Genomic DNA, 24,099 nt, shown 5'->3' with positions numbered 1-24,099 from the left:
AGCCTCCCTGGTAAGGTCTATTGAGGGGTTCTGCAAAGGAGGGTCCGTCGGATAGTCGAATCTCGGATTCAGGAAGAGCAGTGTGAATTTCGTCCTGGCCATGGAACACTGGACCAGCTCTATACCCTCAGCAGGATTCTGGAGGGGGCATGGGAGTTTGCCCAACCAGTCTACATGTGCTTTGTGGATCTGGAGAAGGCATGTCCCCCAAGGGATCCTGTGGGGGTACTCCGGGAGTATGGAGTACCGGGCCCTTTAATAAGGGCTGTCAGGTCTCTGTACAACCGGTGTCAGAGTCTGGTCCACATTGCCGGCAGTAAGTCGGACTTGTTTCCGGTGAGAGTTGGACTCCACCAAGGTTGCCCTTTGTCACCGATTCTGTTCATAACTTTTATAGACAGAATTTCTAGGCGCAGCCAAGGTGTTGAGGGGATCCGTTTTGGTGGCCTTAGGATTGCGTCTCTGCTATTCGCAGATGACGTGGTCCTATTGGCTTCATCAGGGCATGATCTACAGCTCTCACTGGAGCGGTTCGCAGCCGAATGCGGAGCGGCCCGGGATGAAAAACCGTGCTTCCAAATCCGAGACCATGGTCTTGAACCGGGAAAGGGTAGAGTGCCTTCTCCGGGTTGGGGAGGATGTGCTGCCCCTAGTGGAGGAGTTCAAGTATCTTGGGGTCTTGTTCACGAATGAGGGGAAGATGCAGCGGGAGATCGACAGGCGGATTGGTGCAGCGTCTGCTGTGAAGCGGGCGCTGTACTGATCTGTTGTGGTGAAGAGAGAGCTGAGCCAAAAGGCGAAGCTCTCGATTTACCGGTCGATCTACATTCCTACCCTCATCTATGGTCACGAGCTTTGGGTCGTGACCGAAAGAACGAGATCCCGGATACAAGCGGCTGAAATTAGTTTTCTCCGTAGTGTGTCTGGGCTCTCCCTTATAGATAGGGTGAGGAGCTTAGTCATCCGGGGAGGACTCAGAGTAGAGCCGCTGCTCCTCCACGTCGAGAGGAGCCAGTTTAGGTGGCTCGGGCATCTGGTCAGGATGCCCCCTGGACGCCTCCCTGGTGAGGTGTTCCGGGCACGTCCCACCGGGAGGAGGCCCAGGGGAAGACCCAGGACACGCTGGAGGGACTATGTCTCCCGGCTGGCCTGGGAACACCTTGGGGTTCCTCCTGAGGAGCTGGCACAAGTGGCCGGGAAGAGGGACATCTGGGCCTCCCTACTGAAGCTGCTATCCCCGCGACCCGACCCCGGATAAGCGGAAGAAGACGGACGGACGGACGGTATTTGATAAATCTGTTTCCCTGGTGTCATAGAGATTCCTGTTTCCATACATTCTGGCATTTTTCTTATGCTCCAGCGTTTTCCCCTGGCGTTATTGTACGCCTGTTTTCCCCCTGGTGTTTTCCTTTGCCCTCTAGTTCCCCCTGCGTTTCCTAGGTTTTTTACTGCCAGTGTAGTTTAGACGCTTTCTTGTTTGCCTACGTTTTCTTCTTTATTTTGGTTTGCCCTGGTTGGGATGTTTTGGTTTAGACTCTAGCCCTCCATCCAGTACCTCCCTCCGCCCAACCTGGGTGGGTCTTTTTTTTTTTTTTTTATTGGATTCTTTTTGGGCCGTCTGGAAGCCGGCCTTAAGGGGGGGGGGGATGTCATGGTGCAGCCTTGCCTGCTGCACCATGGACATTTAATGGCACTCTCCACCTTCCATACAGCTCCTGATTCCATGCTCAGTAATCATCTACACCTGTCAGTCACTAATCAGCCAGTACTCAGCACACCTGCCAGCCTCCCTATTTAAGCTCCCTGCATTCAGTCCTCTCCTGTCGGTTCGTTCTGTTGGTTTCTGTTTACTCTTGTGGATTTTGCTCTTTGCTGCTCACCTCATCCAGCCTGAATTCTCCGCCTGTCTGCTGTGACTCTGGTCCTGCTCTCTCTCCAGTCGTGCAAGTTTTTCTCAGTGGAAAGGCACTTGATTTTCACTGTGAAGCAACTTCATGACAAATCTCAGCAGAAGCTAATGCTGCTGTGGACTTAAACAGATGCTGATTATTGTTAAGCCAAGAAATATTTTGTTCCTTCATAGCATATGAAAGCAGCTGTTAGCGAATGGGTTGAAAGCATAATTTACTTGCCAAATTATCTCTCTAACATCATATTCATATCTAAATCCATTGTAGAAAATGTTTCAAAACCCTTTTAGAGACTTAACGACAAACAATGAACGTAGACCTCTACACCTACCCACTCACTGCATTCAGTTTGAATTGTCCAGAGATTGTCAAAGGATTACATAATTGTTCTTTGTTAATTGCCATTGTAGATTGGATGCAGGACAACTCTCGTTATTAAGTGTTATCCATATAGATCCTGAATGTGGTACACAGTTTGAATTTATTTCTTTAATATGTATTTTATATTTATTCCCACTAAATTAAATCATTAACGAATACAGTAATCTGTCAAATTGTTTATATGCTGATGATATCCTGCTGTATTTTTGCTTTAAGCCCTTTGAGTTCCACAGATGCCCTAATACTTTACCCTGATAGTTACCCCATAAATAAAGTGCCTCTAGTATTGTTGGCCTCCTCTGTCTGGACTTTATCTATGGAACCTTGGTGTCCTTTTTGACTCAGCATTGACAATGGAACAACAGTCTAAGCAGTTAAAAACTGTCTAATTAATCTATTTAACATTACAAAGCTGAAAACTTTTGTATCAAACATTGATTTGGCAATCATTATTTATGCTTTTAAATCTTTGCACTTGAACTATTTTTGCAGTACTTTCACATGTTTTGGAAAGGAGATTGACCATGTTCAGGTGGATCAAAACTCCAATGCAATGCTATTATCTAGATCTCACAAAAGCGCTCAAATGATCCCTGTGTTGGCATTTCTTCAATGGTAGCCAGTGAATCTTAGAATCTATTTTAAAATCTGGGCAGTAACTTTTAGATTTAGACTTAACTGAATTGTCACTCAGATTTGAATCACCAAATACACATCTGGATGAAGGTTTGAGAGAATGGCTGAGGAAAAGTGTAAAAACAAAATAGCCACATTATTTTCAATATAAAATTAGCCAGATTGCAACAAAAATACATATGAAAGATATAAAATGTCAAAAATGCTAAGAATTGTTAACATACCATATATTGCACATGGTGAAATAATCAGAAACTTATTGTCTTTTTGATATATCTTGAATCAGAGGAAGTGGTGTCCCGATAATTTCTCCTTCTCCTTCCATCTAGCCATAATGCATTTTCTCCTTCACTGCCCAAAGTAAAAGGACAAAACACATGACTTCTGTTTTATTCCGAGGAAAACTGGCCTTAATTTCCTAATGAATCTCTATGACAAAACCTAGACCTGCTGCTTTGTTGGCTGGTCAATCAATCAATCAATCTTTACAATTTGCATTGTAATCGAAATTACAGCTCCAGGACAACCATCCATCACATTCATCACAAACATTTGGGGGGAACGATTTGACTAAGGCCTTGCGTAGCCAAATAATCCAGCCGATAGGCGCATTCTTCCAACTGCCAAGGACCCTGCCTGACGCTGTTTCCAAAGGGCACTGCCTTTTGAGTCTGTGGAAAGATAGGAGCCACATTTGGGGAGGGAGAGAAAAAAAAGCATATTTTACACTTTTTCCTTAACCAGGATACATTTTGAGATACCAAAAAACAGGAGGAAAATGCGATTGCCTCCACCGAGAGAAAGAACAGAAAAAAAGAAAGAAGGTGGTTGTAGTGGTTCAAAAAAAAGTCCTGGGCTTGGCAGGGGCCTTTGTGTATGGAGTTTGCATGTTCTCCCCCGTATCTGCGTAGCTTTCCTACAGGCGCTCCGGTTTCCCCTACCACTAAAAGACATGCTGGTCAGGTCGGCTGTAGTGGCAGCTCGCTGAGTCGCAGCAGCTCAGGCAAACCCTCCAGTCTGATCTACGAAATGATGTTGTATGTACCTTGTATGTATAATGAAAAATAAAAGCATCTTGTCTTATCTAACTTGTGGCTACACAGAATATCCAGAGTGGTTGCCTCTGAGTCCTAAATTGCCAGATTCACCTAGATTTAGAAGCACCTGACCGTTTGATATTGCTTTGAAATCGCTGTGCTGCAGCTTCACAGGGAAACTAAATGAACTGAGTTATTTGGCATTAAATCTCTGTCGCTATCATGAGCCATTGAAACCTCAGTCAAGCAGGGCTGCACCATCATTTACTTTTACAGCACTGTATGAACCAGCCCCTTCTTACAATTCGGACCTGTTACAAAGTATCATGTTCGAAGCGGTTATTTGATGTCAGCCTGTAAGTTGTGAATTGTGGTTACAAAGACTCACTTTAAAACAGCAGGTAATTGTTCCTTTGAAGTAGTAGCATAAATCGAGGAATGCTGTTTAGTCCCCAGCCAGCTGAAGAACTTTCTTTTTAAACATACTTTCAGTTAGCCAGGATTTTATACTACATATTCACTATTTAGATTTTATTGATGTTTATTGCTTTTCATCTTTGTTTTATGTACCTCTTTGTGTTTGTTTGTGTTTATTCCACATTTTTTAAATTTTTTTACGTGTCCTGTCTGGCAGTGTAGCATTAATAATTGTTGTCTTAATGCCAAAGAAAGCCCAGACAGATGTACTTTCACAAGTGGAGAATTACTGCTTTTGTCATTGTGCCCCTCTAGATATATATGCAAAAAACCTTATTAGATGTTATTTTGAGATTATTTCATGTTCAATGGACACAGAAACAGAAAGGTAAAAGAGAAAGAAATAAAGAGGAAAAAGATGAGACAAAATGCTGAAAGAGAGAAAAGCTGACAAAAATAGAGTAGAGGAAAAAGAGAGCAGAAGATAACATCTTCGGAGTCTGCTTCTACACCTGCAGTGAGAGATATTAAAAGAACAGTAAAACCAAACAAAAAAAGTGTCACGGGTACAAACAACCAATACCTTGATAATGTCACTGAAAAGTGCATAGTATTGTTTAATATAAGATGTATATACTGACACCCAAAGCTAATGATAGGGTTTATCTGTATATAAGTGAATCTGTAAGCACCTGGATCCGAGCACCTGTGGGTGTTTGTGAGAGCGTGCTTGTATACGTAAGGTTTATCCATAATAAAAATGCTGAGTAGTCGTTGTGAGGAGCCAAAGACCCTCCCCCAAGAGTGCCAAAGCAGGTCCTGGGGAAACCAGAACCCCAGATGCCCCAGAGCAAAGGAGCCCAAGAAGAACCAACACAGGGAAAGCTGCCTCTCCCATCCCAGGGAAGAGCAGAGGAGAGCTCCAGGAAACCCCCCAGTAGCCACAGTTATGAAGTCCCCAAGAGCTGCACGGACAAGCCTGCGGGCTGTACCAGCAGTCAGCTATGCCAGAGCGGATCCAGCTATGGGCCCAGAGACCCGAGGCCCAGGGACACCCTGCCCCCCAGTGGGGCCCTGGCAAGAGCAATGGAGCCCAGGCCCCACAAAGCAGCCACCAGAGATGAGTCAGCACACACCTGAGCCCCAAGCTCTGGACACCGAGGACCACCAGCGGGACAAGACACAAGTCAACAGAGGTGGTGCTTTGGGAACCTCAGGGCAACCTCTGATGACTACTTACGATGTTCTTAGGGAGGTTTGTGCCGGCGGGCTTGGGTTACTGGCCTGGTAGCTGTGCTGCTCCTTGGTGGGTCTGGGGCTTGGGGTTCCTCGGGTGTGCCGTCCTTGGGTGGTTGTCTTGGCAGGGCCATGGGGGCTTGAGTCCTGTGGAGTATATGGCTGGGGATTTGGGCCAGTGCATAATGGAGTGTCTGGCGCAACCTGGGGCCTTTGCTGCACCGGTGAACCTTGGGGCCTCTCAAGCTGGTGGGGAGTATGGTTATTAGCATCTCATGGCAGATGTTCTCTGCCATGAGAAGCTGGTGCCAGATGAAGGGGACCAGCCTGGTCCCCTTCATCTGGCAATTTTACATGAATGGGTGCAACACCAGTCAGACATTCTGTGTTCACTTACCTATTGGATAACCACCTATTTATTATGCTTCTAGTAGCTTTCAAGAGGTTTGGTTAAACTGGATCACCTAAAGAAACTCACAATTTTTCAAACATGCTTAATTAATTTCTCTGGTCACATCGTTTTTCTCCCTTTGTGTCCTACGAAAACTACATTTAAATTTCCCTTGAACTTCTGAACAGGGTAATGGTTGGGTATTGCCCTAAAAGCAAATGTAACCACAACAATTAGTAGTTTGTAAATGGTAAATGGCTTATACTTGTATAACACTTTTTCAAGTGTGACGACCCCAAAGCCCTTTGCACTACAGTCAGTCACCCATTCACACACACATTCACCCCCTGATGATAAGCTGTTATTTCACAGCTGCCCGGTTACAGGACAAACTCCCTAACTCCTATGCCACTGTCACCCCTGTACTGTACAGACTACTGTTACTCAGTGTTGACAAAATTAGTCATGAATTCAAGTAATCTATAATCACAGGCTTAGTTTCACCCCTGAATACATTAGGTAGAATATTTATGTTGCTCCTATCTCAGACCACCAACCCAAATCAAGAATCAAGTCTTGAGTTAGTTTAACACAAGTCTGAAGCCTTTGTTTTAGTTGCCATTCTAAGTTCTAGACTTTAGTCTCCATTCATGTCAAACTAAAGCAAGGATACTGACACAAGTATCATAAATTTTGCCTCCCATGTCATATTGGTGTAATTAGACACATGTTAATATGCAACAAAGACAAAAATCATGTTTATCTTTTTTTATTTCCACACAAATACTTATAACTACAGTAAGATAAAAATCAATTTACTGTGCAACAGCAAGCACACAGATTCCATGCTCCAGTTCTATGCCGATGTGCATTTGTACACAAATCTTTGTTGATGTATTTGAGTATTGATGAGCTGAGTGATGTTGATTCTTGTATTTTTTTTCCTCACTGGCACAACACAGCCCCCGGGCAGGGCACTCTTACCATCACAACTCTGGTCAGGTCAGGGTTGTCATAGCAATGATGACATGAAGAAGAAATAACAGGATGTGTTGGGAGTGCTCTTTAGAAACCAGAAATGATGAGAGGCTGGGAATGGATATGGTTTTTAGATATTTTGAGCTTTTTTATAGATGAATAGGATGCTATTTTATCTGCAGCTCCTCTTTTCCTTTGGACTGTCTGTCATTGAGATGTGTAAGGACCTTCAGTAGTCATTCTGAAAGGTTCATGAATCTTTAAGAAAAGTTTATAGAAAAACCGACAAGCCTGCAGAAGAAAGATATTTAATTTTCTGATTTTAGATATTTTCTATTCAAGTCATCTCTGTGATGCACTTGTGAATGTTTGCGTTGTGCACTTTTATAGAGTGAGTCTTCATCAGGTCTAGAAATAAATTTTTTGAAGCTCAGAAATATTTTGTGTTTTAAGTATAAATCTGTTCTGGCTCAATACAAAAAATGCACTTATACTTCACACAGAAATGTGTATATGTTATTCAGCCTAATCTTAATTATTAATTAACTATATCATCTACGTATCTTGCTCTCTCTCTCTCTCTCTCTCTCTCTCTCCCTCATCCATCCATCTATCTATCTATCTATCTATCTATCTATCTATCTATCTATCTATCTATCTATCTATCTATCTATCTATCTATCTATCTATCTATCTATCTATCTATCTATCTATCTATCTATCTATCTATCTATCTATCTATCTATCTATCTATCTATCTATCTATCTATCTATCTATCTATCTATCTATCTATTCGATCGATTCAAAGTTCTTGTTTTTATAAGTTCTTTGGAACATTGCAGTTTGGTGTGAAATGATAGTATAACAAAAGTTAGATCAGCTTTTTAAATCAAAAAATGGATTTGACCGTTACTTCTCTTCTTCTTCAAATATCATTTACTATAAATAAATTGCTTTACTTTTCGGTGTACAGGAACCTAAGATAATATATTTGCTCTGGATTGTACAGGGATTGGCTGATGTTCTCTCTTTTTGTCCCCTGCAGCACTCTGTAGCCTTGGGCTAGGTCACTGTTGCCATAGTAACTGCTGTATGGGCCAGGATGATTGTTCCCAAAAGTGTCCTGTTATTGTTGCATGCACTAAGCCAAAAATACTGCTAGTCAAAAGTCTGAACCGCTGTCATTTCAAACCGACTGATCTTTGTTAATAACTATGAGGTTTAAGTTTAGATATATGATTATCTGGCTAAAAAGTGATTCATAGAAATGTTGAAAAAAGAAAAAACATTGTCTCAGCTGACTTGCCAACTTGTATTCTTCTTATTAATGATTCGTTGTCAGTCATTTTTAAACTTACATTGCTATTATTCAGATGAAGAAATTATACTTTCTAAAGGGCAAACTTTTGACATGTTTAGTCAGCTTGCTGCAAACTTTCTGCAAGGGGCCTTAAAATGCGAAGCATGAAAATAATTATCCAAAAGGACACGCTGAGATTATCGATTTGATTTATTTAAATAAACTAATCTTGCGCATGACAGTGCAGGTCGACCCTCTATCCTCATATTACCTGAACAGAGGTGGTAATAAGAATCCAAAAGAATCATAATGGAGCCCGGATGGCTCTGTCAGCTCTGATATGAAATAAGGAGGAAAAAAAACGTGGCTAAGGGGAAATGTATCTCACAACCAGGAAAAAAGCATAAGAAGAGAGCAGGAGAAAGGTGGCAGAGTCCTTTTCAACAGAGCAAAGCAGGTCTGAAGTGTGAAAGCCAAAAAGGCCTGAAGCCTGAATCCCCCAGGCTTCAATTTAACAAGTTCTGTCTAGAAGTAATGGTTCTCTTAGCTCTGTGCTGCTTTAGGTCTGAGAAAGTTGTGGATTATTTTTGATAACTTTGAGCTAGTATGGTGCTGAGGCGAGGCTGATATTTTTCATCTTGAACAGTATCTACTTTAATAAAATAGCAGCTTAATTGTCACTGCATTCACACTGCTGGGGATTTACCTTAATTTTACCTCCAAAACAAATATATTTATAAAAAGCAGGGGCTGAGACACTTTGAATGTAAACAGTTTTTAGAGGCTTCTTTGTCACAGTAGGCTTGTGTCCCTGCTCTGTGCCTGATGGTAAATAACTTGTTGATTCTCTTTCTGCTGATTATTATGGTGCTGGCCTTCCCAGCATGGGTATTGTGCATTACCATCTTATATATCCCGGCTCCCTAGTCAAGCTGGAAAGGCTGTGGAGAGCTTGTGTTTAACAAAGTGTTGCTGCTACAGTGATTACTCTGTTTAGCAGATGATTGATGAGAGGCGCTGCTGGAAATGTCACTTGCCTTGCTAATACATTTTCCACTAAGGGAGCATAGGAAAGGCAGTGTTAATACATTTTAATACATCTACTCCAAGCGAGCAGAAATGTACCTTTTTTAAGGCATTGTGTGTCAGTAAATGGGATTTGGGTTTTGACTTAGGGCGGAAGACTGCACAGCCACATATAGATACTGTAGATTATTTTATTTTAACTTTCACTCTCAATTACTAAGCTATCAGCATTGCTTAGCCCTGATTTATTAGGCTGGGATGTTTTTTGTGTTGTAAAAAAACCTCAAATGATGTCGTAAAAAAACTCAAATCAGTCCTCCCTTAACAATGACCTTTGGGAATTAATGCTAAAAAACACAACAATAAATCCAAAGTTAAACATCCAGAGTTAAAACATAAAAATCAAAAATGTTTCCATCCTTAGGGAGTTTCAGCGTATAATATAAAAAACAACTTCATTTCCCAAAGCAATACATGCAGAAATAAAAACTCCTTTGTAATGTTATAGGGATTTTACAAAGCACGAAGAACCCCCGCCCCACCTTGCAAATAACCAAGCAGTGTTCACTTTATTATACCTGGTGTCCCTTAAAATCTCAACTGAACAAAATAACCTTTAGCGTTATTGGTGCTAGTGGTTGTTTTGACTTAAAATGCTGGTGATTTAAGTTTTTTTTACAAGAGTGTTACCGGTGATAGATCATGGCTATTGCCATAGCTCGTTTTATGATAAAAATGATAAGAACCTGTTTTGGTTATCCAGTCACCTCAGATAAATGCCATTATGGCTGAATAACTAACCAGGCTGTCCAGGTGTGAGCTGGCAGAGTCTTCACACGGTATCTCTTGTTAAATACTCCTGCCTCTTTCAACTTTCTCTCTCTTTCTTTCTTTCCAACCGTAGCTTTATCAGGGACCTCTGGGCTGAGTAGAGAGGGGTGCTGGGGTACTGGTGAAAGGAGCCTGCGGCCCATAAGCAGTTGAGCAGGATTGTAGCCGTTACACAATGGGTTAGCTCTATATGCTAACAGAGCAAGATATGGATCGTGAGCTTTCTTTAGCAGTGTTTTCACTGTCTCAACATGTTGTTCTGCTTCACCGTTGCTTTGAGCAAATCTTGGGCTGCTTGTAACATATTTGAATCATAGGCTGCTCAAAAGTCTGAGAATTGTTGGCTGGAAAACTGTGGGCCATTGTCGCTGAAAAATAGTTCTGGGATGCATTTCAGATGCACAATCATGTCCTCTGAAAGTGTTGGCGTTAGTTTAGCAATCTCCACAAATATTGAGTAGTAATCAACTACAAGCAAGTAATTGCAATTGTTTAATATGAATACTTCTGCTCCCATCTTTTGCTGCAGCCTCTCTGGGAGCTCACTTGGCAACAGCGGCCCCACAGGATTGGTGTGTTCTTTGATGCATTGCAGTGCAACGTGTCACTATTTCGTTCAGTTGGCTGCTCAGGCCTGGCCACCACACTGTTTCTTTAGCCCCCTCTCTGGTCATCCCTTGATGTCCTCTGAGAAGGGCCTTTAAGACAGAGCTGCGCATTGCTGTGGAAATGACAAGTCTGGAGCCTTTAAGTAACAGTCCATCATGCACCGTTAGTACAGCTCTTTCCGACCAATAAGCTTTGACCAGACCTGTTACTCTATTGTAGTCAGGCCAACCTTTCTGACAGAATGACATAACTTGTGAGCAAACACTGTCTACTATCACTAGTTTCCTGGAGCTTGTGCAGCACTGAACGAAGTCTGGTGTTGTGCACAACTTGATCTTTACCCCACACAAGAACATCAGCCATGAGACAAACTACTCCCTGTAGCCCATCAAGGATCATAGTTATCCTCCGCTGGAGATGTTCTAGGACTGAAGCTACGCCAGAAGGCAATCTGTTGCAATAAAAATGTCCAAAGGGAGTTATGAATGCTGTGTACCGTGCTGGCTCTAGGGACAGTGGAATTCTATTGGCATCTAATTTGCTGAAGAGTCAAGCTGCTGCGAGAAATCCAAGCGTCTGCTCTACTGAAGGTAGGATATTTTTTCTCTGCAGACAACTTTGTTGAAACGGGTGAGGTTTACACAGATCTGCACCAAACCATTTTATGATGGCACAGGAACCATCCTTAGAGTACCATTCTATTGGTTTGTAGACTCTTGAGAGGACTCCCAGATTCTTCATTCTCTCCAGCTTATCCTTCACTTTACTAAGTAAAGGAATAGGGATAAGTCTTGGTGTTGTCAGAGAAAAGGGAACTGCATCTGGCTTAAGTTTGATTGTGCATGGCTGCTGCATCATTCCTAAACTTTGGCAAAATATTGGCAAAGACTCTGCCATCACTTTCATATTTATGCTATCCAATCTGGAGACATTGTGTCAATTTTGCCTTTAGTTTCTCCCCTGAGATCTGTCTGCTGTCTCTTGATCACTTCTGACTGCCGTGCCATGTTTAGTGCCTTTTCTAAGTTCAAATCTCTGTCCAACTGCATCCGCTCCACCAGACTTGTTTCCTTCAGTCCCACTACAAGGCTGTCTCTTATCAACTCGTTGTGAAGTGCGCTGTAGCTACAGTTTTAAGCCAAGGTATATAAAGCAGTGATGGATGAGTCCACTGTCTCATTTGTCTGTTGTACCCGTTGGTTGTATCTTGCCCTTTCGTATATCACATTTTTCCTTGGCACAAAGTATGTTTCAAAAGTATCTTTTACTGCTTCATATTGTTGTCTCTGTGCGTTGGATAAAGCTTGGTCCTGCAGTATATCATCTGCTTCATCCCCCATGCAGTAGATAAATGTGCTTACCTGGTTATCTTGAGATGCAGGTTGCTGGCAAGTCTGAATCTTTCAAACCTTCGGATCCATCTCTCCCAGTCCTGGGGTTTTGAGAAGTTGAATGCTTCTGTAGGTTATATTGAATACATTGCACTTGGAGCTGGATTAGAAAAGTTAACTGCTAGCTAGGGAGCCTGTGCACCAGAAACATTGGTGCCGCTATCTTCGGTCATCATTTTCCGCTGCCGTTCTGCTTCTTACTACTGCCACACATCTGACTCCATGTCAGGTTTTCCAGCAATAAAGTACCAATAGACAAGACTTTCAAATTGTCTTTGTGTAATCCACATGATTTCAATAGCAGAACTTCTCACTCCTTCCGCTGAAATGCTGCTCCTCCTCCACTTCCTGTCTGAGTCCCCCAAACTAGTCTTTCAAAATAAAAGCATATGGGAATCATCTTAGATTCCACTAATTTAAGTACGTATCAGATTGTTTTCAAAGCGTCCAATGTCTGATCAGCCATGTCACATTTTATTCGTCGTTCTCATCATTCACCTTTGTCTCACTACACATTCATACACAGTAGTAGCAATTAGCACTCTAATAAAATACCATCATTAATAGCTGTGCTGCTTTCTTCTTACCTTACTTCATCTTACTACGATGTGGTCTTAATATCGTTGGCTCCCATTGCTCAACAGCTTTCTAATAATAACAAGGAGAGATGCCGGACGGTATCTACATTTTATTTTTTTTATTAAAAAAAAAACTTTATTGAACACTTCTAGAAAAAATACATTCACCAGCTGTGTGACTTCTTCTGTTATATGCGCATACGGGTCATTTCACATATTAAACCGTTCAGAGAGAAGTCTAATGGTGGCCACATTTAATAGTAGTATGAACAGCCACCTCAAAAAATTTCAGACTTCAGCAAAAAATCGGAAATGAGCATCAAGACCTGCAGTGTTAACGTAACCCATGATTCATTCTGGATTTCTGTTGATACCCTGCAAATTGTTGCTTTCAGATTACACATCTTTAATTTCACTAGTCGAGTTTACGCACATCAGTCTATTAAAATTAAGGTGTGGACAAAATATGAAAAACGTTACAATGTTCTTTTCTTGTACTAATACAGGGAATGCTGTGTGAAGTGTCACATTATCTGTTGATGTATTAAAAGTAGCAGCAATCAGCAGGTGGTGAGGGGTATCTGATCACTGATGCCACAACTGGCCAAAAGCCCCTCTGCAATTTTCTCACATAGAGTTGTTAAGTACAACATGTCAGTGAAGCTGTTAATACATTTACACTATGGGAGGACCTGCTGTGTAGGGAAGTCCATTTAGCTCAGGGGCATTGACAACTTTCCAACCGCAGAGCTCTAACACCAAGAATCACAGATTATAGGAAAATGCTGATTGCTATTTTAATAAAACATATACACTGTGGGATCCGAGTGAAGGTGTTAATGGATTATGGATTGGACCCACTGAGGGATCTTTTTACATTTTACACAGTAAAGATAACCCTTCCTTTATCTAATTTAAGCTATTTCACCAGAGAGGTTTAGAATGAAAACAATGCTACTATAAGTAACTTTAACTGGAACACTAACAATTTACTTTGAAATTAGTTTAATTAACAGAATCACAGTTGTCTCAGCTTTAAAACCTTACTTACTATGCAAGCATTGATGGACAAATGAATAGATTAATGTTTAACACATAATGGATTATAGACAATCTTATTTTGATACATATTTGAACTGAATTTAAAAGCTATTTATTTAAAAAGAAACACCTCTAAGTTTTGATTTATCGAAAAGCTGATTTTTCCAAATTCTTTTTCCAGGTGAATTTCGAATGCCATCATCTCCCTGTATTCCTGTTTGGCAATATGCACTCTGCCTAACATTTGTTCTGGTTCCGCTTGATTTTAACTTTGCAGCCCTCTGGAAACTTAATAAGAAATTAGTGAGTTTTGCCAGGTTCATCACTCAGTACATCTGTTCCAACTGTGGCTTGTGGCATGTTACATGCTAGGGGTGCAAATAATCTACATTTTGCTCTAGTTGTTTTGTCTTGGAGTCAATCTTAATTTCTATAACCTGAATGTTATTTGCAGCTTTCACAGAGCACATCAAACAGTGGGTTATCTTTTGGATTTATTTATTTTTAGCATATATAATTTTAATAGAATGTTTTTAATGTTTTTAAGAACAATTTCTGAATTCATGAATTAAATCATGAAATGAATTATCTGTCATGGTTTCAGGAACCATTTTGACCCATATGCAGAAATCAATCACTAAACAGATTGAGGTTAGGAAATATTTGTTTAAAGCATAGATCGGGGTAATTGGAATCGCTGGTTTCTGGGTTTTGGTTTTTTGGTATCTGAGGAAGGAGGAAGATCAGTTAGATGTGACACTTATAGAGAAGATGTGGATATTTCTGAGAGCAGATTGAAAAATGTAACTTACAGGTTGAAGTAATGACAAAGGATGTGGGGGAAGGAGATAATCTTGTTGTGTGAGTTGTCCAGGGAGAGTTTGGTTCCAGAAAGTATCTCCGTTACTGTGTTGATGATGAAGGTTTGGGACTGAGGCAGGCACTGAGCAGAGAATGTTGGAGAGCAGTGTTGTGCAATTGGGATTGATTGATTATACATATTTATCAAGACTTATGAATAACAATCCTAATTAATAATGATTAGCCAAAAATCACCATAGATGTAACTGTGTTATCAGACAGGTAACCAAAAGAGAGTTATACGAGCACAGGCCTTTAGACAGCAATCACTGTTCTTTGTATGTATGTATGTATGTATGTATGTATGTGTGTGTGTGTGTGTGTGTGTGTGTATGTATGTATGTATGTATGTATGTATGTATGTATGTGTGCATGTATGTATGTATGTATGTATGTATGTATGTATGTGTTTGTGTGCATGTTTGTGTTTGTGTAAGCTATCTACAACAATCTAATTTGCAGCTAACTAGTAAGCTAATTATTACAGCGGCGATGGCTCTGCCACTAACAGAGACCGGCTAGCTGGCCAATCCTCAACTTCACATGGGGCCACATGGGCTCACAGTTTGGAAATTGCACCAAATTGGAACAAAGAGTCATAAAACAGGGGGAGTGGCCTGTGTGTGTAAGGAAAAGTAGAGAGAAAGGGAGATGGAGAAATGGACAGCACACTTAAAACAGTACTCAAAATGCAAAGACTGCTATATTAGGTAAAATAGCTTCAAACAGTAAAGACCCACATATTGGCTTGCTTAGAATTGATCGACAATAAATCAATTTAAGCTTAAAACTCAGTTTGATTACTAACATATGGCTTCTGCTGCAGGAACCATTCAGCTTTGTGGCTGAACGCAGTGGTTCACAAACCCACAAAAACAACACAATAACGATCCAAGAATATTCATCTAAACATATTACTTATCTTGCCCAGAAAGAAAAGGGAAAAAATACACTTTCCTTCAATATTGAGCTGTCTTCTTGGGAGTTTGGATGGCTGGAATGGCTCGCTGACTGTGCTGAGGCTTGTGGTCCGCTTCTCCACCATGTAGGGAACTACTCTTCAGTCAGCCGTTTGACTCTTTCAGGGCCCAATAGGTTGTTATACTTCATTTATGTACCTACGGTCATGTGGAATGGATCGCGACCAAAAGATCAAGATCAGAGGTACAAACTGCCGGAATGAGATTTCTTTGGAGGGTGGCCAGGCTCAGCCTTAGATATACTGTAAGGAGTTCTGTTATCCACAGTAGAAGCCACTGCTTCTCCACACTGAAAGGAGTCTGTTGAGATAGTTTGAACATTTGATCAGGATACCACCTGGGTGCAACCGTTTTGGGGTTTTCTTAGCATGCCTCACTGGCAGGAGAGACCTGGGGGGACCCAGAACCCACTGGAGGGACTACATATCCCATCTGGCCTGATGACGCTAAAGGATCCTTCAGAATCATCTGGAAAGTGCCACCGGGGAGAGGAATGTCTGGAATGCTTTCTTCTGGATCTGTTGGCCCATGGACCCGATCTCGGATAACCAGAAGACAACAGATGGATGGATGGATGGATGGATGGATGGATGGATGGATGGATGGATGGATGGATGGATGGATGGATGGATGGATGGATGGATGGATGGATGGACGGACAATTTATTTAAAAAAGTGTAATGCATCATGGTATGGTGCCCACTCTGCATAAGCTTGCAAGACGCTGCACAAAAAAGGAACACAAAGATGGCCACTAAACAAGTGTGACAAAACAGGACAAAACATTTACAATAGCTTCATTACGCAACTAACATACACTATAGAGCAGGGAGTTCGAGCTGCCACTAGGGGGGGCACGAGACAAAAACTGTAATGGCTGTCAAACGTGACAGACAGCCATAAAGACGTGTACATAAACATTTCCTTTCTAAAGATCAAAATCAAATCTGTAAATTTAATCAATAAACAAAATGTGTTGTAATGATCCGTATTAGACTTTATTGCTAATTGCTGTTGCACACTTACTGTATCTTTAAGTAGGTTGTTTTGGGGTTATACCAGAAGAAATGTGTGGCTTCTGGGGGGAGGAGTGGTGGTTCGGGGGACTGGCAGGGTGAAAACTGTCCCGTTCTGTTCGTCCTAAGTGTAAGCAGCAAAACCTAGGTATGGTGCTTGGGTGTCATAACAGAATGATACAGTATTCACACAAAAATGTATTTATTTAAAAGCTTCTTCTATGCTACATTTTAACATGAAATCCACATTGTGCCGTATATGCGCACATCGCTTGTGGTCTCTGCTTCAATCATTCTCGCAAATATTCTCAATTGACTGAAACCAGGGAAACTGTGATGCAGGTGAGACATCTAACGTCAAAGTTAGTCATTAAAGAGGAGAGGAAGAGAGAGAGAGAAATTGGAGGCAACAGAGGAGAGAATTGCAATGGATCCGGGAGAAGAAAACGAGCAAGAATCAGAAAATGTCTCTTTCTCTCTCCTGACTTTACGTCGTTTATGTCATCAGAGGAAAATTTTTATTTTAATCTGGCCAAATCAATTGTGTTGTGAACCAATTCACAACACAATCGCACAGCGCCTACAAAAAGCGCTGCTCAAAAAGCTGTGATTGAACCGGTGACAAGCCCTGACGCACATGTCACGCACATACCGCTGCCATTACCGCTGCTGCTGGGGGGGAATTAGTGGTGATAGACGCGGTTTCTTGATTATGGTCAGGCACAGAGCTGTAATACTTTTCATTGTGGTTCAGCCAGATGCAGTTAATTTTACACATGCCGTTTTAGCGCATATTAAGACAGAAACAGGAAAACCAGAAAAGGGGCTGCGGAGAGCTGAGGAGTGTTACCATGGGCGTGTTTACGTGCTGAAGGTAACTACTGTGAAACTGTATGCAGCCCAGTTTATCTGCTCTATGCACTGGTCAAACATTTTATTTGTTTAACTTTGTACTGTAGCCCAAACTCACGCAACCATCAAATTGCTCTGTATCGAGCAGAAATTGGCCAATCAATGTAGAAAGAGTGCTCCTTCCTGAGCTCCACACTGCTCTCTGGATTGTCATCATCACAATTTTCACTCTTCCTTGTTCTTTCTGTTCCTTTGGATGTCCCTACACTAAGGCTAGTTCTGTTGTTGATTTTACCACGAGACAGATGCATCATCATACATGATAGCACTGCAGCTTTGTGCATAAAACATTTTCATAATGTATTAATGCCACTGTTGGCATTTCAGTCAATCCCCGATCCAGGTTGCACCACTGACTCCTTTAGCTAGTTCACTGCATGCTGTTTTTTTTCCCTCAAAGCCATCTTGCAGATACCTCACAGGTCATTTTTGTTAGTATATGCAAAACATAATCTGTGGAGTTTCGGCATTGTAAGAATGCAACATAAAAGGGTATTGCAATACTATTTAAATAACTTCAAACCTCTGAAAATGTATCGGTTTCTTCAGATGGCAGAAGAAATTATAAAATGAGATTGTACTCTATGTAAAGGATCTTGTTACAGTGAACATTATTTGCTGATAATTTAACACAATATTTTCACTCCTTCTGTCCATCTTGCTTTTAATATTTTCTCCTGTAGTATCCCCCTTTTTCCTCACCATATTAATAAAACTTGTCAATCCTTTTGTATCATATTGAAATTGTACTCCTTCCATCCTGGTTTTCCTTTTTTCTTTCTCGTCAGCCTCATATCCCTTCTAAAATATTTTCCTGGCTAAGAGTTGCTGCAGCATCACACTGATCTGCCCTGAAGCTGTAAACAGCTGGCACTGCAACAGAGGAGCAGTAGATATATACCCTATTTTTTTGTCTAACCCTAATCTAACATAAATCTAACTAATCAATTCAGCATTTTATGAACATTATGGGAGCTGTTATATGACCAGTTGAAAAAAAAATCTAACAATCTAACAACAGCACAAGTGTGCACACAATTATAGGAATGCCCACAAAACCACAGAGATAAACAGGTTGGTAGTCAGATTCTCCATTGAGGATTACTGGTGCAAATGGATAAAATGCCTCCCCATTGCCTCACAGACCACACAGCTGCGGATCCAATTCCCAAATCAAATCGTTGGCTGCGAAGTCAAAGGATGGTCATGTTCTTGTGGCTGCCATAGTACAATGTGCTGCTAAGCTTCCCTGCCAAAGCATGTGAATGAACAGAATGTACACTGGAGGAATAACAGTCAGAGTGGAGTCATTTTTTTAGATGGAACTGCCCTTCAATACTAGTTAGGTCAGTGATGGTTTAACATAGTCAGGTTATTTAAATACATAATTTCACCTTGAAAGCAATGTAGTTATGCTGCTTGATATACAACACAGTTTTGTATTGAAGTAACACAGGGATGTAAAAACAAGAGTGTACATTTCCAGTGATGTTACAACTATGAACACTTTTTAAACATATTTTGAACTTGTATTTCCTCAGAATCAGCTTACTTAGAACATTAGAGGCCACGTTCTCTGTTTGCGATCACACCACCAACACAATGGGTGCTCTAAAACGTATGATCATTTATTTGTGCTATTAGGATCCAGATTTATCATTTCACTTTGTTTTCTATAATAATCTTTAATGATTTCCACTCACAAACACAACAGAGACAGTAATTGAGCTTGATAAAATCAACATATTAATTGCTTCTGTGAAGGGCAAGTTGAATCCATTTGTGCTCAGAATTCAGAGCATTGTCCAGGCAGTTCACATCAATGTATTAATTCCTTCATTCCTTCTTTTATTCAGTGTGTTAAGATTCAGTTGATAAATATGTTTATCAACTGGATTTTAACAAATAGACTTAGACTTAGTCAACTTTATTTGTCATTTTGTATGCACAGAGTGGGTACAGAAGGAAATTTTGTTGCATTCAGCTTGTAGGTTGCAGTAAAAAATCCAAATTATAGTATAAGGTGCAGCAGTGATTTAAAAGTAACAACTTAAATGTAGACAATGCATGAGAAGTCGCAGTGTACAGGTGAGTATTTTTAAAACCATTTGTATGTGCAGAATTGATTGTGCAAGGGCATTTGTGCAGGAATACAGCTTGTAAATTACAGTAGATTTAATTACAGCATAAGGTGCAGCAGTGATTTAAAAGTAACATTTTTAATGTAAACAATGCATGACAAAGTCACAGTGTACAGGTCAGTATTTAAAAAAAACATTTGTATGTACAGAATTTGATTGTGCAAAGAGCATTATCATATTATTTTACATTCTTTAAAAGCACAACAAAATCAGCAAATCATTTGCAATGTTACATTTTTTCTGATTATAAAAAACATCAACAGCAACAAAAGCAGGATAATGAATTCTAATTTATAAATTATGTAGGCACATTGTTTAAAATTTTAAGATTTTTTAGTTTAAATTTTTTTATGCTATAAAAATAGAAATCAATCATATATATTTTTTTACCTTTGTATTTCTGTCTTTCTCTCACTGGCTTTCATAGAAGCAATGTAGCAAACAGTTACGAATAAATCAAAGTTTCCAAGTGAACACATGGTACATCACTGGTGGGCCACCAGGGCCTGCAAGGCCTTCTCTACTGTCCTAAGAAACATCTGAATCAGAGTCTGATGTTAAGTCAATTTTGCCCATGAATACTAAATAAAGAATTATAAATGGTCTGTCTGCTTCCTTTCATGGCTTTTCTATTAAAGCATTTGGCCAATTACATTTCAGCCACTATATATTGCCAAGGTCAAAGAAATCTTCCTATATGCCTTCATAATCGTTCTGCAGGCCCTGTAGCATAAAGTAGATGTCAATCAGCTTTGACCAATCAGATTTTGAATTGAAGACACCACAGCCTTCTAGCAGGCAAACAGTAACATCAGCACATCCAAACCCTTTAATTGGATCGTCAGAAAGTGTACTAGCCAGTGCTAGCAAACTGCATCTGTAGTAATCTGGACAAGTAAAAATAAGTTGTTTTGATTATATAATAATAATAATAATTGAACTTTATTGATCTCACAATGAAGAAATTCACTTTTGCATCTTAACCCATCCCCTTGGGGAGCCTTGGGCTGCCACTGTGCAGCGCCTGGGGAGCAATTGGGGGTTAAGGGTCTTGCTCAGAGACCCAGAATGGCAGCTTGTGGGAGTTGAACTCAGAACCTCTGGGACTGAAGCTCTGTGCTCTAACCACTAGACCACCACTCCCTATAAAGGAGAAGACTGCATTGGCCGGGAATGTTCACTAAATATAGCTATTTAGTGAACTCACAATGGCTAAAGAGTAAGAAATTGATATAGTTGCAGATTTATTATCAAAGCCTTTGTCAAGAGGGACTTTTCAAGAAAAGTTGGACATCGTTAAGAAAGGTCAAGCAACCATGAAGCTAACAAGTCTGTCACAACCAGGAAAATAATTTTTCTGCCACTTTCAGTCCACTAAATTGCAGGGAGTGCTTGTTATTTGCCAATGATCGACACAGTCTTTAGAGCTGCACTGGTGTGACTTGCCTAACCAAAGCAGCAATGAAACACCAAAACACTGTCAGACACTTACGAGCAACGGTGTGTTCCAAAACTTTTGGGCAGACCAGAGTGGTTCTAAAGCTGAGCGAGCAGGTGCACAAGGAACCGGGGGGCTTCATAACAAAAAGACTGATAGATTGTGTAATTATTTTTTTGGGCAAGCAAGAACTTTCATTTTGGAGACGCAATGAAAGCTCTGGATCCAACAGCAGAGGAAACTATGTGGAGATTCTTTGTCTCACTGCTGAGAGCAACACAGACTCACATTACCACCCATCCACTAATCAATTATTTAGTGGGATGTGGGACAAAATACAAAACGACCTGATCACTGCTATTGCTAGAGTGATGGAAGAAGAGATCAGAGGGAAGTTGATGAAACACAATTTGTCTCTGTTTTTGTGTGTGAGACGACAGACACGAGTAACACAGCCCAGCTCGCACTTGTCCTGCATTAAGTAGCGGGCACAGGTGTCAAGATGAAATACAACAGGGAAGGCTATTGAGAGGTGGATTGATGCAGACAGGGCACCACTGAAGGCCTAGTTGTGACATGCAAGGCCTGCAACCATAACAGGTCTGGTGGTGCTGATTGCTTCAAAATTGGCCTGTAAATTATGTTTTCTTAAAGCCTCAGTGTGTAAGTTTTTCGCACTGGACAATTTTGGCATGAATTACAAATTACTTCACCATAACAGCTATTACGGAAGCCTTGGAGTATATTAAGTGTGACAATGTAAACATGTCTTCCATGTATTAGTTACTGCTAATAGCTATGGTCATCGTGTGAAATGGTTTTTGACACTGTTGCCAAGTCTGCTGGTTGTTTTCTAAAGTAGCTTGTAAATTCAGTGAGTGGGTTCATTTCTGAACGTGCATTTGTTTATTTAGGGTCGAAAATAAGCAGCTTTAAACACCAATAAAGAGACCCGGCTGGTGTTGCTGCTGAGAGGACAGATGACTACAGAGCTATACTCCCCTGTTTCTAAGATAACACCAAAAATAAACTTCACTGTTATATTAGATTAACTTACCTGTCCAGCAGAAAGCCTATGACCTCCGCATCAGTTCTCACTCTGCGCTCCCTTAGAATTATCTCCACTCCACCTGGTAATAATAGCTATGCCAATATAGACAATAGTTTTTTCCCTGGTTGTTACTTTTTCTTTTCTTGGTTACTTTCTCTTCTCTCTTGCTGGGCAAAGAGTGTGCGTGGTCCTCCATGTCAACAGAAAGCAGCAAATACAATGAGCTACAGCCGTCTTTGCTTGTTTTATATTCCTCCACCACCGACAGCGTGTCTTCATATAGGAGACAGACAGGGAACGCGTAAGGCTGACAGTTTGTCCCCTTTCGGCTTCAGAAATCAGAAATAGCAACGCAACATGGCGCCTCATTGTGGATGCACTGACACCTATGGATTTATAAACAACTAATTCTAAGTTATGAGAACACTTTAATTTTTAATGTTAGACTCTGCCAGAAAATGTATTTATAAAAGTAATACTTGACTTTTGCTAATTAAAAGCCAAATTATTTACACACTGTACATTTAAAAAATGTTACTTGTTTTTAGAAATAAAGAAGTTCAACATTTTTCACAAGAAAGTAAAAATAAAATCCTAAAAATAAATATATTTCTCACATAGGACTATAACTTAAAACTCTGTGAATTTAAGAAGGATTGTGTGGCGTCCATTAGCATTGGGAGTGTGAAACTCACCATATTTAGGAAGCTGCTATTTCTTTTGAAGAGGAATTGGCCTCTGATGTATTGAGTTATTGCGTCTACTGAAGATCCTTTCTTTCATATGGAAAGATTTGCTGGAGTGATCGTCTAAGTCCCAGGGCCCTTCCAAAGAAACAAAAACACAACTATTCAGAAAGAAACATAGTATATCATGTATTTTGTTATATTCTGTGGAAGAAGAATATCTACCAGCAGAGCTGCCTGCTTTCAAAATGAATATAAATGAATACAATATATATATATATCCATATATATTTTTCAGTTCTTGTCATAATAATCCCTAAGTGGTCACTCCTAACAGTCTGTCCCTGAGCTTGGAATTTGTACTGCAACTTTGCAGGTTATCCACTAGAGACAACAAGGCATTGTTTTGTGGAGCTGGAGTAAAAGGCATCTGTAGCACTGCACAAGATTTGTAGGGTAGTAGCAAGACTTTTGAGCACTATATTCTATGGAAATCCCCCCTGATTCTTTTTGCTGTCTCCCTCTGTTCAAGCGAGGGAAATCCTTTGTGCACAAGGCAGGTATTTTTTCCTTTTAACACACCAACTTGGCAGAAACAGGACTCTGCTGTCCAATATGTGACTAACGATGTGACTTTGACTGCTGATTCTTTTCATATTCAATTCTTTTCATTGCTTCCTTCCTGCTGCCATATGCTTCAGCTTTAGTGTAAAGTCTGGGTTCAGCTGTGTGTCTCACCTTATTAAAACAAAGCAGGAAGGCAGCATGTTTTCTCAGAAGACAACATGGTCAGCTGACTGTGAGTAATTTGCTTCTGATGCATGACTACATAGAATCCAAATAATGAGTCCATTAGAGTAAATTATAAATGTTTAGAGTCTGTTGCAAGTAGTTCACCTCCGTTTTCATCTATTTCAGAATGCTCTTTCCTTCCTCTTCCTGCCCTATCTTTTCTTGTCCTCCTTCAATCTCCTTTCAGTCTGTCCCCCACCTATGACTGTCACTTCATCCTTCTTTTTGTTTAAAACCCCTTACTGTCTTCCTTACGTCTTCCTCCCACCCTTGCCTTCCTCTTTCTCTCTGTCCTAGTTCTCAGGGTCTCCAGGATGAAGCTTTGTCTAATTACCATGCTGCCGTTTAATTGGAACAGCACACACAAACACAAAGATTGACTTACTGAATGCCCCTTACATACAGACACTCTGCTCTCTATCCCAACAGATAGACACACACATCAGAGCCATTAAATAC

General features: G+C 40.6%; 1 protein-coding gene across 1 annotated transcript in view; it reads left to right on the top strand.

Moving 5' to 3' along the window:
• csmd1a (CUB and Sushi multiple domains 1a) overlaps positions 1-24,099 on the top strand; it is a 176,537-nt gene that overhangs the window by 66,477 nt on the left and 85,961 nt on the right. The gene's annotated exons all lie outside the window — the stretch shown is intronic.

Source organism: Fundulus heteroclitus, chromosome 15 (genome assembly GCF_011125445.2).
Source record: "Fundulus heteroclitus isolate FHET01 chromosome 15, MU-UCD_Fhet_4.1, whole genome shotgun sequence".
NCBI lineage: Eukaryota > Metazoa > Chordata > Actinopteri > Cyprinodontiformes > Fundulidae > Fundulus > Fundulus heteroclitus.
The sequence above is the reverse complement of the archived record's forward strand: the minus strand, read 5'-3'. Positions and strand labels throughout refer to the sequence as shown.